We start from the raw sequence: 14,178 nt of genomic DNA on the forward strand, positions 1-14,178 counted from the left end.
TTTAACTTGCAAAATCATCAGGACGCCCACGCGACTCTGAAGCTACTGTGGAACAACTCATAGAAAGCTTTGCACGTAGTCCGAAGAAATCAACTCGACGTGCGTCACCTGGACTTGCATTCCACAAACGACTGTTTGGCGTGTATGACGTAAATGTTGTACTTGAAGACGTACAAACTAACCGTGGTTCAACAGATCACAGATGACGACACACATGCTCGGTTATATTTTTGTGTGAAAATAATGGATAGAATCGCAGATAACGATACATTTTTAGATAAAGTAATTTTTAGTAATGAGTCGACGTTTAACATCAGCGGCAAGGTGAACACCCACAACTGGGATTGCAAACTCCTCATGAAACTTTGCAGCAGATTCGTAATAGCCCTAAGGTCTATGTTTTCTTTTTGCTCTAAGCAAACAAGACCGTACGGCCCGTTCTTCTTCCAGGAGGCAGCCGTAAATCGTATCGTATATCTAGACGTGCTTCAACATTTCTAATTCCTCAGTTAGACGATGATGACCAAGATGGACGCAATAATTCTCAGCAAAGCGGGCACCACCTTAATAGTGCCTAGAAATCCGAGATTTTCTTGATACTCGATTCCCAGGTCGGTGGATCGATCATGAAGGTCCAATCGCATAGCCACCTCGCTTCCCAGATTTGACCCCGCTAGATTTTTTTTGTGGGTTTTTATTAAAGATCGGGTTTATGTACTACATTCGCCTGCTGATCTTGTTGAGCTAAGGCTTCGAATTAACGCTGCAGCTGCGATGTTAACGCCTGACTTGCAGGCTAGAGTCAGGAATGAAATCGACTTCAGGTGGGATGTATGTCGCATTACAATTGGAAGCTAAACGAACCAAAATGTTAGGTTACAACTTGTGTTTTTCTATGAAATGACAACTCAACCGAATCTGTAAATTATCTCAATAAATTCAGACAAATGAAGACGAAAGTAAGTCTACCTTATTTATAATTGTTATAGAAGTCAAAAAAAGCGTTCATTTCTATAATATTTATTTTATAAGACTTAAGTAATTGAATGTATAACTGTAATTTGTATAAACACGAATCAAGAATTCATGTAACAGATCCACACAATCCTTTTTGTTTCACTGTATATGAGAAACTCATCGAAGAAGATAAAAAGAATCTGATGGTACAAACTAGGTTTTAAAAGATTATTAATGTAATCCTGCCTTTAAAAATCCAAAAAATAAACCTGCGAAAGTAACCTTACCGTAAGGTTTATTAATTTACGTAAGTAACCTTATTAATTTTTCAGATTTTTCCTGTATCTAAAAAAAATATGAATAATTATCAATTAAATATTTGATTCGTATAAATTATTATTATTTATATGTATAAAATAAAACAAAAAATAACGACATGATACCGTTTCTTGGGATTAAAATATCAACAGTACAATATTTTGTAAAGAGTAACCGATTATAAAACCATATACAAAACTCAATATAACTTTAATTCAAAATAATTAAAAACTAATTATAATGCACATTCATGTCGCTTACGTTGTAACAAAAGTAAATACATTACCGCCAATTTTCAAAAATCCAGAGCGAACTTATAAACCTCATTCTATTTTTAAATTCCTGCCTATTACGTACCTGAAATGTCGACAATATAAACAAGAGAACAATTTATCACAAATTCATTAAGCATATGTGTAACTAAGTACATAAATACCATCAATACGTGAAGAAATAAACACAACTTAAATAACGATATTGATTCCTGGGATTTTCTAAGTCTACCTTCTAAATCTTTGTTAATACTTCATGACATACATAATTAAAAACGTATTAGAAAACTTAGAGGGTCTGGCTTTACCATATAAGCACCTATGCTTGTGCCCATAATTTAAGCGCAAAAACAGTGGGCGTCAAGCTAAAATTTCAACATATAAATAAAGAAGGATTAAAGACATCAACAGGCAATAAGCATCTCTTCTACATGAACCCCTTAGAAAATCGGGTTTTTTGTAATAAACGATAAGAACACCACGTTACTGATCGATGGTCTTGTATAAATTATTTCAAATATATTCAGTAAGAAAATACTTTTCCCAAAAAAGAGCTACCATCAGGAAACAGGCTCGTGCTTCCGTACAGAAAAGTACTGTTTATATACCATAATACATCATATCATCTTCATACGAAATGAAAATACAACCGACTGAAATATGTAATCGTAAAAATAGTTAATTAGATTTTCACTAGATTAAAATGTAAGCAATATCCACATCCGTTTTAAATAATAATAATTGTTTCTACTCTTTAATATTCTATTATTAAAAGCCTCACCAGAAGTAAAATCTTTAAATTACGAAGCCATATTTTAATAATACAAAATTAACAGATTGTTACAACGTGAATTAGAAAGGTAAAAACTGTTAATTAAAATCTCTCTTCGATAAATAGTATGAATAATTAATTTATGTCTGCATTAGTAATAAGATTTACACAATAAATTTTTACTGAACATAACGTTTCACGATGATTTTTGAAACCGAATTTTCTAAAATTCTTGTCAAAGTTGAGTTTTTTATTAGAAATTAAATGTTGACATTCAACTTCAATACAAGAATGACACTACAACTTTTTGTATTACAAAAACATAATATTCTATAATCGTATAGAATATTTTAAATAAATAAGATCAGGAGGTAAATCTAAATCCGGAAAATAAATTTCAATTTATTTTGTTTACAATGTAGAATAGTACATTAAGAACAATGATTGCATTTATTTTTATTATTATTTAGCTGGATGATGAGAAAATCTAAAACAGAAGTAAATTTTATAATTTACTAAAGTTTAACGGGATACTGTAAAAATGTTTGCATTTGATTTTAGACTGAAGCTTAATCATTGGAATATATTATTATTATTAAACCTACTAACAGTTTAACGGTTAATCTATTTATTGCCACTAAAGAAGATATTAATATTTAATTAAACAATTACTGTATTTTTGATCAATTTTAGATATGCTAGTCTGGATAGCTATTGGAGATAAAGTCATTCCACGGCTGTTTTCCGGTATCATTAACTTCTATTTTATTAAAATCAAACTAAATAGATATGAATTATCTCTTATTTTTTAAAGGAAGCTAACTTCTGAATTATTTTTGTATTTCTGTAAATTGTATAAAGAAGGCTTCCGCCGGTTATCGCATGCTTTGTTTTTCCACGTAACTATGACATTAATTCTACGATATTTTTGTTTTCTCAGTTACATTTACTAAACTTTAATATATTACAAAATAATATGGCAATTTAAATTTTAAAGATCGTAAAGAATTGTCATTATTAAGATTATGTTTAAAGTTTTTATAACAAAAAATCTGATATGGAAACCGTAAGACCTCCTTGCAAGCCTATTAAATTACAAAACCACATTTTTTTAAAATGAAAACTACATAAAATTCCATTTCATTAATAACTTATATTTTTTTTCATTTTTTATGGTTATTATTGAATTATTATTTATCGTAAAAGTTTTTTTTACAATAAGAGGTTAATAATTATTAATAAATCAATATATTTAAATTTAAAAAAAAAAATGTTAAAAAAAAGGAGATGAAGTCTGATTCGAACCGACGTGCCCTCCCCTTGTAAAATCCAATTATTTGATTAATTAATATTTCATTTGGCTATAACTCTGGAACCAATGAAAATAAGTACCACTTATGATATATGGTTGAAAAGCTCTCAATGAGGGCTTATTACTACAGTTAAGAAAAAATAAAAAATCCAAATCTTTTTGGATTTTGGACTTTTTTGGACACTTGGTTAAGTCGATTGATATCAAAAGGGGAAGTGCATAACTAGATGTTAGAACAGTCCTGATTCGAAAATTTCATCATCCTACGGCTAATCGTTTTTGAGTTATGCGAGATATATACGTACATACAGACGTCACACCGAAATTAGTAAAAATGGATTCAGTGATTATCAAAATGGAAACTTCTGTTGAAATCTGAAAAACGAAATTTTTCGTAATCACAATACTTTCTTTACTTCGTACAAGGAAGTAAAAAGAATTTTTAGATATTAAGATTGTATAATAACGAATATCACAATTATTTTTTCATGCACATAAAATAACGAAAAAAAAAATAAAAGCTGGTCGAGGTAAATACATCGCTTTTAGATAGTTTATGATTTACTGCAGTCATTTTCTATTTTCTGATCACGTGTTGAGTTCAAGATATATTAATGTAAAGAGGTGGGATATGCACAAATTTATGTAGGTCTGTCGATTATTACTCATATGTTGTATAGTAGACATAAAATTAGAGGTAGGCCTGCCTATCAAGGCTAACGACTGGAATAATTGGTGTTTTGGACTGGTTTTTTTACTGAACCTCCCAGCAAACAACTTGCTTGTCGGTGAATGTTTGAGGTAAATATTTACAATATCGATTATAAATAGATATAACCTGGAAAAAGAAATGTTCAAACAATTTATCTGAACATCTATTTTTTATTTAATTCCCTAAATACCAACAACTTGTTTGTAGAAATAATTTACTGTGATATTTTGACGAATGAAACCAGATTTAAGATAATATATTTAAAAATATTAATTAAACGTTTTATCTACGTTGTGAATTTACATTAAAGAGAACTGCATTTTAGAAAACAATAATTAACGTAAAAAAAAAATAAATAAATACATAATTCGTATGAAATGACATTATAATTTTACTAAATGTTTTTAAGAATAAATTAAACAGATTCAAATTAAAGTTAGCCAATAAAACAAAAATTGGTGGAATTGAATTTAAAACTTAAGAGAGCCTTACAGAGGCTTGCAGAGCTTGATGAATATTGAGGGTCCTCAGGGATTAACAACTAGCTAGGGAAGCCAATCCTGTACTACACGGAGAATTTCAGTAACAACAAAAATAATTCATTTTACTTAATAAAACTTATGGATTGACGTTAATTAAAAGTTGGATACCTGTTTTCAATTTCTAAAATGTTATCATAAGAACACTTAACACTTGATTACTATTAAAAGTTGATGCCTAAACGTATTCATGTTCTGCTTCTGATAAGATAAGACGGCTTCAATATTTTAATGAATATTCTACTATGAAGAGGGCTATTTACAATTACTTAATAATGTACGGTGTCAAAATTCACAAAAAATTGATTTCATATACGTAGGTGACGGATTAATGGATTAGTTAGAATGTCGGTGAATTAATTCAGCATCCAAACCGTCTAACAGAATTGATCATCAGACTTTTTCTGATTAAGATTCACAAACAATAAATTTCGATCTCCGTGGCGGAGTGGTAGCATCTCGACCTTGCATCCTGGGGTCCGTTCATTCGAATCCGGGTCAAACATAGCAATTTTAATACGGTGCAAAACTTCCATTCCATATTCTCATATACAAGCTTCAAGCTTATATGAAAAAAAGCATGATCGGAGATATTTAAAAAAAAAGAAAAGTTATATAAATATGAGAAAAACATTAGTTAAAAAAATCGACTAAAACATTTTTATTTGGATTTCGATTTGTGATTAAAAAGGAAGAACGTTTCGTTTTATGTTTTGCTTGGCCAGGACAGTGTACGCTTTATAGTGTGCAATATTTACTACATAATCGCTGTAAAGAAATCTTTATACAGGCTATAAAATTTTACGACTATATAAATATTTCGTCCCGAAGTATAGGTTAATAATAATTATCCCACATAACGCCGTTGGAACCAAAAATAGAATTTCAGCATTCATTTTTAGTACTATTAAAACCGGTCGGAGATTTTGTAACTTAATGGCTTGTAGTAACAATAATATGATATAAAATTAGATACTAAAAAAAATTTCTTTGAGAACTTGAAATAAAAATTAAATTTAAATAAATAATAAATTCTATACTTCAAACAATAAAAAAACATCAATAAACAATACGTAATATTTTTCTTTAATTTCTAGATTTTCCCAACGCGGTAAGAAGGTGGAAGGAATTAAAAAATTGAACTTACTCATTGCCTAACTGTTTTATTAATTCCAGTTTTCAGAAATACAATAGCTCGATTGTAATAAACTAAAAATTTATTCACTACTTTTTCAGGTCATAACAAATGAAAAAAAATTAATTAATTGGTTATTCTAAATAATATAACAATAATAAAAAAATTAAAAAAACCTTTTTCATTAGTATACTGTTATGGTCATGCCTGTTTTCTAAAGGAATCAGAACAATTTTGAAACAGAATATCTTAAGACGTAGCTTTGTACTTTTCTAAAAGTGTAGATCCCAGTTCAATTGTTTTCCCCAACCAGTATTCCAGCTACTGCCAGATCTGGGCGCGCGTGTGTGTGTGTGTGTGTGTGAATAGGTTGTGAGAATAATACTGATAAATAGCAATTATTCTCCAACGTTTCCCTTGTTCTTGACATAAAATCTCTGAAATGCTCCTGCTGTAGACGAAGCTAATGCTCGAGTCTGGGCGTAGCGCTCAGTCAGCAGCTAACCGAGAATCACGCACTTCAGCTGTTTCAGAGGACTGTGATACTCTCATTTTTTTAGCAGACTTTAAATAATAAGAAAGGTTACTTCTCTTTCTTGATGGCATATTTTTAACTTTTGACGATCCAATATCGCCAGCCAAAATAAACAATCAAAACCCACAAAAGTTCGCTAAATATGCTATTTTAAGCTAACTACAATAGAATTTGCATAACAATAATAAACTAAAAAATATTAAATATTTTACAGATTAGGTTAGATGATTTGTGTATACATCTGAAGGTCTTATTCTGTTACCATAGTATCAGAAATATAGTTTAGTAAAAGGATTAACTTTGTAATTCCTTGTACGAAGTAACGAAAGTATTGTGATCGCGAAAAATTTCGGTTTTCAGATTTCAACGGAAATATCCATTCTGAACACCCCTAAATCCATTTTGACTAGTTCGGCGTGACGTCTGTTCGTACGCGTGTACGTATCTCACATAACTCAAAAAGATTAGCCGTCGGATTTTGAAATTTTGAATTTAGGACTGTTCTAACATCTATTTGTTTAAAAAGGGGAGATACCCCTTTTGATTGCAATCGACTGAACCAAGAGTGTCCAAAAAAGCCCAAAATCAAAAAAAAAAAAATGGATTTTGAACTTTTTCTTAACTGCAGTAATAAGACCTCACTGAGAGATTTTTCAACGATATATAAGTGGGACTTATTTTCATTGGTTGCAGAGTTTCAGCCCAATGAAATTTTTAATAATGAAATGTTTGGATTTTACAAGGGGACGGTACATCGGTTCGAATTCAGACTTCATCTCCTTTTTTTAACATTTTTTTTTAAATTTAAATATATTGATTTATTAATAATTATTAACCTCTTATTGTAAAAAAAATTACGATAAATAATAATTCAATAATAACAATAAAAAAAATATATCAGAAGTTATTATTGAAATAAAAATTTTATGTCCTTTTCATTTTAAACAAATTGTACATATGTAATTTAATAGGCGTACAAGGAAGTCGTGCGGTGTACACATCAGATTTTTTTTCAAGAAATATTAAACAGTAAGGGCTATCAAAAATTAAGATTTTTACATTTTAAATGAAATGGGTTAACTTGTGAGATGAATTTAAATTTAAAATATTAAAAATAATATATGTATTTTTTGTTATGAAAGATCATTGGAATGAGATGGGTAAAAAATGTATATATTGGTTTGAAGACCAATTAATAATATAGAAAATATAGATTCTAAAAAAAAACTTCCATTACACCCTTTTCAGAAGCAAGATATAGCTAAAAATATAAAACCTCATTTTTTTGAAGAGGAGGATGAATATTAAATAAAAATGTTTGGTAATTTATGATCTCGACAAAAAACTTCAACTTAAAAAAAAAGAAGACGCACAAACATTTGTCTGACAAAAATGGATTTTTTTAGACTTGGGAGCATTGAAATTAAAACTTTTTTCGGAGTTACAATTTATTTAAATCAAATTGTTTTGTTACAAAAGTATTTTTTAAATGTCACCTTAAGGAAAAAAACAAAAAATACAGCTTTTTTTATCTATCTATATACTTTCCCGTTATAGCTCCTACAACGCTACAGCTAGGAAAGTAAAATAAAATGAGTCATTCATTGTGGGAGAAATCACAATTTTATTTATTTCTTCTTCAGATCTCTCATTGGCCGACTTCAAAAAGGAAGCAATATATATTATATACACACACACGCACACACAAAATAATGTAAAATATTTTCTACAAATTTTTATAAATCAGACTGAGAAAAAATATAAATGAAATACGAATATATTGAAAAAAATATATGAAGGAAGTTTAAGCAAACACTTATATATCATTAATTATTATTTAACTATAATCTTCCATAAAACAGCAGTGATTTAAAATAATTTCTTGTCTAACACACTCTCTTCTTGGCTGTTCAGAATTCGGGGCTCAGTTAATCAGGGCAATAAGGGGAATGAGTAATGGTTTGGTGATTAAGCGATTAACAGAAAAGCTAGGCTTACAAAAGAACTATAGTGCCTTTTCGGCAAAAAATTTAGCGTAACTTACAAAAAATGAATTTAATCAAAGGGAGTTTCATCTGCTAAATTAAAAAACATTCAATAATTAGCAAATAAACCTATCGTTTACTCTGATTGTTAAATAATAATACATTATATATAGATCATATCAGGAATGGGTAAATGAGTTACTTCAACGATAAAAAAAGAAACTGTCTGACACGTCAGGATGAATCCAGGGAACAAGTAGGAAAATCTTGATCAAAGCATGATCACAAAATAAACAACTGATTGTAAAGTAAAATATAGATCAATTTAATTATTATTAATAAATATTATTATTAAAATATAAAACAAATAAAAATTAAATTAAATTAAAATATAAGTAATATTAAATTAAAGATAATTAAACATAAACATATTAAGACATTAAATATAAAAAAATAACTACAAAATAATTCAAAATTCAGAAGACGTTAATGAAAATGAGCATGTAACTCATTTGTTACATGCTCATTTATGTACACGTTGTACAAATTTTCACAGCTTAGCAACATAAAAAAACTATTTAATATATTAATAATCACAAATAAATTGAACCTCCTGAATCCATTCAAAGTAATTCTTGTGTTTTTAGTAAAATTATTATGATAATTATGCATATATATTCAGTGCATACCATCGGTTATAATGAATGAATTTAACAGAGTTCTACAAAAAGGATTAATGTTTAAATAATAACATTATCTTATATTTTTTATTATTATTAAGATACTTGGATATAAATTATTATTTATAATACCGTGTCATATCTACTGTATAGTGTTGCTGTTACATTATTAAATGATTTCTTTTCATGTTCGGTATTGAATAAATATCTTGACGTATCAGACATTATTAATACTTTATACGGTAAATATAACGAATAAATAACTACGAACTTGAGAATTTTTCCTTAAAGGTGGACTTAAAAACTATTATCAGCACCTAAATAAAATTTATAGGAAAAGTTCATATAGACGGTCAACACAAAGCGAAATAATTTACGCAAGTCTGAATCAGATAAATAGATCTATATACAATATAGACGTATAGCATACACGAGTGTAAATGTATCTATATATATATATATATAAAAAGAACAAGTCGTGAGTGATTCATAATAGATACCCAGCAAAAACTACTGAAGATAAATTGATTAATGTCTTTATACAAGTTCTTTTTACGGTGAAAGTGCTCAACAGGAAAGGATTTTTTGAAATTCCGAGTTTAAAGGGTTAAATGGAGTAAAGTAAAATGGAATTAATGAAATTTACTAATTTAATTTCTCGATAACAAATAAAGATATCAACTCGATTTTTGGTGTCTCTAATTTTCATGTGAATATCTAAAAACCAATTTCTAGATTTTTGAAATTCGACCTTGAAAGGGGTGAAGAAAAGAAAAGTGTTTTGAATAATGGTTACAAATTTTCCTCATATCCGATAATACTAAATGAAATATTCAATTAGATCTAGGCTTAGAAATACTTTTCAGATAAATATTTAAAAAACCATTTTCCAGTTTTTTTAATTTCGATTTTTTAAGAGATGCGACGGTGTACGGCGCGTCAACTCAACGAACATAGCTACTACCAATATTACTGTACGTGCCACGCGACTGGCTGCACCTGGTTCCGGTTACTTGACTAAACAACCATAAAATAAAAAAAAACTTAATGAGGAACGCAATACGGTCACTTCCTAATAATGTTTGTTGGATAATGCTAAGAACCGGGCAAAATATATTTTTACCCTTACGAAGGACGAGTAGAACCAGCTATAATATTAGTTAAGCTAATATTTTTTAAGATGGAGGCCGACTATTTTGAAACCCTTTGAAAACTTAAGTACGCCTTAAGTTCACCCAAAGTTTTGGGTCCTGCAAACTCTTGCTCTGAAGAAATTAAAATACACTAATTTGTTTTAAATTGAAGAGAATTCAATTTCTTTTTTCCGTTTAGCCTCCGGAACCACCGTAAGATATTACTTCAGAGGATGATATTTATGAACGTAAATGAAGTGTAGTCTTGCACAGTCTCGGGTCGACCATTCCTGAAATGAGTGATTAATTGAAAACCCAACCACCAAAGAATAAAGTATCCACCAATCTAGTATTCAAATCCGTATAAAAGTAACTGCTTTTACTCGGATTTGAACCTAGAACTCTCGACTTCTATTTCTATTAATGAACACAGAGCGGTCCAGACTAGACGGGAAGGGCGAGCGAAGCGAGCCCTGTGACCTGTTAAATATTCACAAAGAGAAAAGGAAAATGCAAGTAACATACAATCTTTTACATAATAATTGTAATTAGAAAATGTGAGTAGATAATCTAAAATTTTTATTTAATTCAAAACGATAAAATATCGTTTCATGTATTCCAAACAGTAAACAAATTTGGTCTCAAACAATATAAAAATAAAACTTGTTAAGAAATAATGGCAAGGATAAATAAATCCTTTAGAATTAAAGTGAATCTATAATTCATATGGTTATTCAGTATTCAATGATTTCTATATCATTATGATAACGTAAAATGATTATCACAAAGATAATCATTATTGTTTTTACTAGAAAAAAAAACTAGATTAATTTATAAAAGATAAATTCATACGATTAATACATAAATCAACTTTCGAAATATAGAAATTGGAAGACATATGGAGCACAAACAAAATGTAGGACCAATTTTAGTAGTGTCACAAAAGTCAATTGACCTAAATTTTCTAGTGCTGTAATCCGATTCCGATGTTTTGTAATACTTTCAAATACGTACGGACCGTATTGGAACTGTACAATAAATTTTGAATCCTTTGTAAGAATATTAGAAAAAATGTTATTTATTAGTTTAAATTAAATAAGAAAAAGTTAATAAAAAACGTTGTATATTATTGTTTATAAATTTAAGTGTATTATTATAATTATTACGGTAACGGAATTCAACATTCATTAATACTTACCTAAAATTAAATAAAATAAATCAACAGATAACCACTCTTAAGTGATTAATATAATATAAACAAATTTATTTATTAACGTAATTCTTAACGATTTTTAAAATTTATTTGATTAAATATAATCTCAGTTTCCACTGAAATGAAAACCCTGTAATTTTTTTTTTTTAAGAATATGTATAATGTAATAAGAACAGTTTCAAATTTAAAAAGACAATAAATATAATAATTATACAGTCTACACAAATTAACTATAATATAAAATAACGAACCGTATTTCATTACGAGAATTTAATGTAATAGATACTACAACGATTAAATTAGTGAACTGTACTTCGCTATTAAAGAAATACACTTCTTTAACCCTTATTTTTTTTAAATTTCGAACTTCTTTTTAAACCACTACCAATCGTTAGCAAAAAAAACATATAGTTTTATGGTTTTTCTCTAAACAAAAAAAAAGAAAAAATACAAATCCAATTTTATTATTAATGGAAAGCGATTCAAATAGAAATGTAAATATTTTATTTCGGAATGGAACATGTTTAAACCCGATAAGATTCAATCCTGTTTAGAGGTTGTGCTGACTGATTAAATGTCAGTCAATAAAATGCCAATAATTAATTTTTTTTTTTAAATTATCTACTCAATTCATCTGAAGTTAGAGATTTAAAAATTGAAAACATTCGTGTGCTTTAATATTTTGTCTGTTATGATCGATTCAAATCTCTCGAATCGATGAGCATGCTAAAGGTTTATTACAAAAGATTTATAAAGATTAACAGCAATCTAGACTGTACTCCAATTTACAGTATTTCTGCTATCTCCACAAAAATCCCTTACTTCGGCAATGAACAACCTATAATTAGTTTTAATATTCCGTTCTGGAGAGTTTCTAATAATTAATAATAATAAATAATTTTTACATAAATAGACTCATGAATTATTGGAGTTGGCAAGAAAGTACGACTAATTTCGGTTTCACAAATAGATAACACTATGTTTGTTTTGAAAGGCATCTTTCAATGTTATAATTTTTTTACTTTTGACATTATTGTTATCTGTCACTTTTAGCTATTTTAGAAGAAAACTGCGCGTAATTTTGTTTCCACCTGCTAGTTTTTGATCAATTTTAATGGAGTGCAAAAACGAACATTTTCGACACATTTTAATTTTTTATTTCCGTAAAGGCAAAAAAGCTGATGTCTCATCCTCCATATAGCCTTAATTTTGCACAATCAGATTAGCATTTATTTTGAAGTTTGCAAATCTCTGAACGGTAAAACTTTCACTAAAGATGATGATCCTGAAATCGCAATCGGTCCATTTTTTACTTCCTTGTACAAAGTAAATAAGTAAATAAATAATTAATTAATTAATTAAATTATTAAATAATAGTCAGTAAGTGACAATGCGATAAAATATTTAGAAAAAATCATAGTCGAAAGAACAAAATACCGATCAATAGAATCGGATAAGGAACGTGCGGTCCATTACCGAAAGAATTCCTTTTGTACTCTCTAATATTGTAGATTTAATCCTTTGTAATCCCTTTGTAGATCTATGTTCCCACTGTACTACTGAGAAATGTAAATTCTCCAAAACTGTAAGAAGTGGTATTTCATAGAAATACGATCAAAGGATCAACTTTGCTAACAACACGATTCCTTTATACCTACTACTCTTTTCCCCTTTAAACTTTCAGTATGAATTCGAAAAATTAAAGACCCCGACTTAATCTCCATGATGAACTCCAATGTAAGAATGCAATCACTGATAAAGAGCGACTTAAGGATTTGATGTTTCTTTTTTATAATTTTGATCGGCTCGATGAAGCCTGTTAAAGGGTTACACACATCTACTGAGTCCGGCGGTTCAATAACCCGGCTAGTGCAGATGACTATAATTATATAAATTTTCTATTAAAAACGTACTAAAGTAATTAATAAATTTATTCTAGATTCTATATATTTGATATATTCCTCATTATTAAACAATTCTATCTTAAATTATAGGCCGTATCTTGTTTTTAGTCGCATTCACACATACATCCTTTCAGGCCGGTTGAAATATTGAATCCTAATAAGATCGTAATCGGGATCCTAATCTAGACCGTCGGTTTTCAAAGCACGAAAGTTAAAAAAAAATATGCGGTCGATTAAGAGTCATAATCCAGTGTTTATAGACGACCTGATATGAGATGTAAATCGCTTCGGAAAACGGCATAGGTATTATTAAGAGTAGTAAGAATTATACGCCAAGGTTATTAAAGGAGGGAGAGTGAAGAGAAGAGAAGTGATTCTTCGTTTACACGTGCACTGCTCAGCTGAATCCTGGAATCGCATACGAACAACCACGATTACACGATGCAGTTAATTTAGTCCTAAACGTGAAAGAAACCTTCACTCTGTTCACCACAGACACCAGATTACGTTATCTGTTCACCATAGATTATGTTGTGAAATCAGTAATCTTTTACACCTTAGATGCTTTGCCGCTACAAACACCTTTTCACAAGTACAAAAGAGTACTAAGTCAGGTAAAGTAAAGCGACAAAAATAATGTAGTTTCTTTAGGAAACAATTCGTTGCATATACCGGTTCTATACTCAGTTGGAGAAACAAAACGTATAACGT

At 29.1% G+C, this 14,178-nt stretch overlaps 1 protein-coding gene across 7 annotated transcripts in view; it reads right to left on the reverse strand.

Moving 5' to 3' along the window:
* LOC142322087 (low-density lipoprotein receptor-like) overlaps nucleotides 1–14,178 on the reverse strand; it is an 871,174-nt gene that overhangs the window by 93,523 nt on the left and 763,473 nt on the right. The gene's annotated exons all lie outside the window — the stretch shown is intronic.

This window comes from Lycorma delicatula, chromosome 3, assembly GCF_047948215.1.
Source record: "Lycorma delicatula isolate Av1 chromosome 3, ASM4794821v1, whole genome shotgun sequence".
NCBI lineage: Eukaryota > Metazoa > Arthropoda > Insecta > Hemiptera > Fulgoridae > Lycorma > Lycorma delicatula.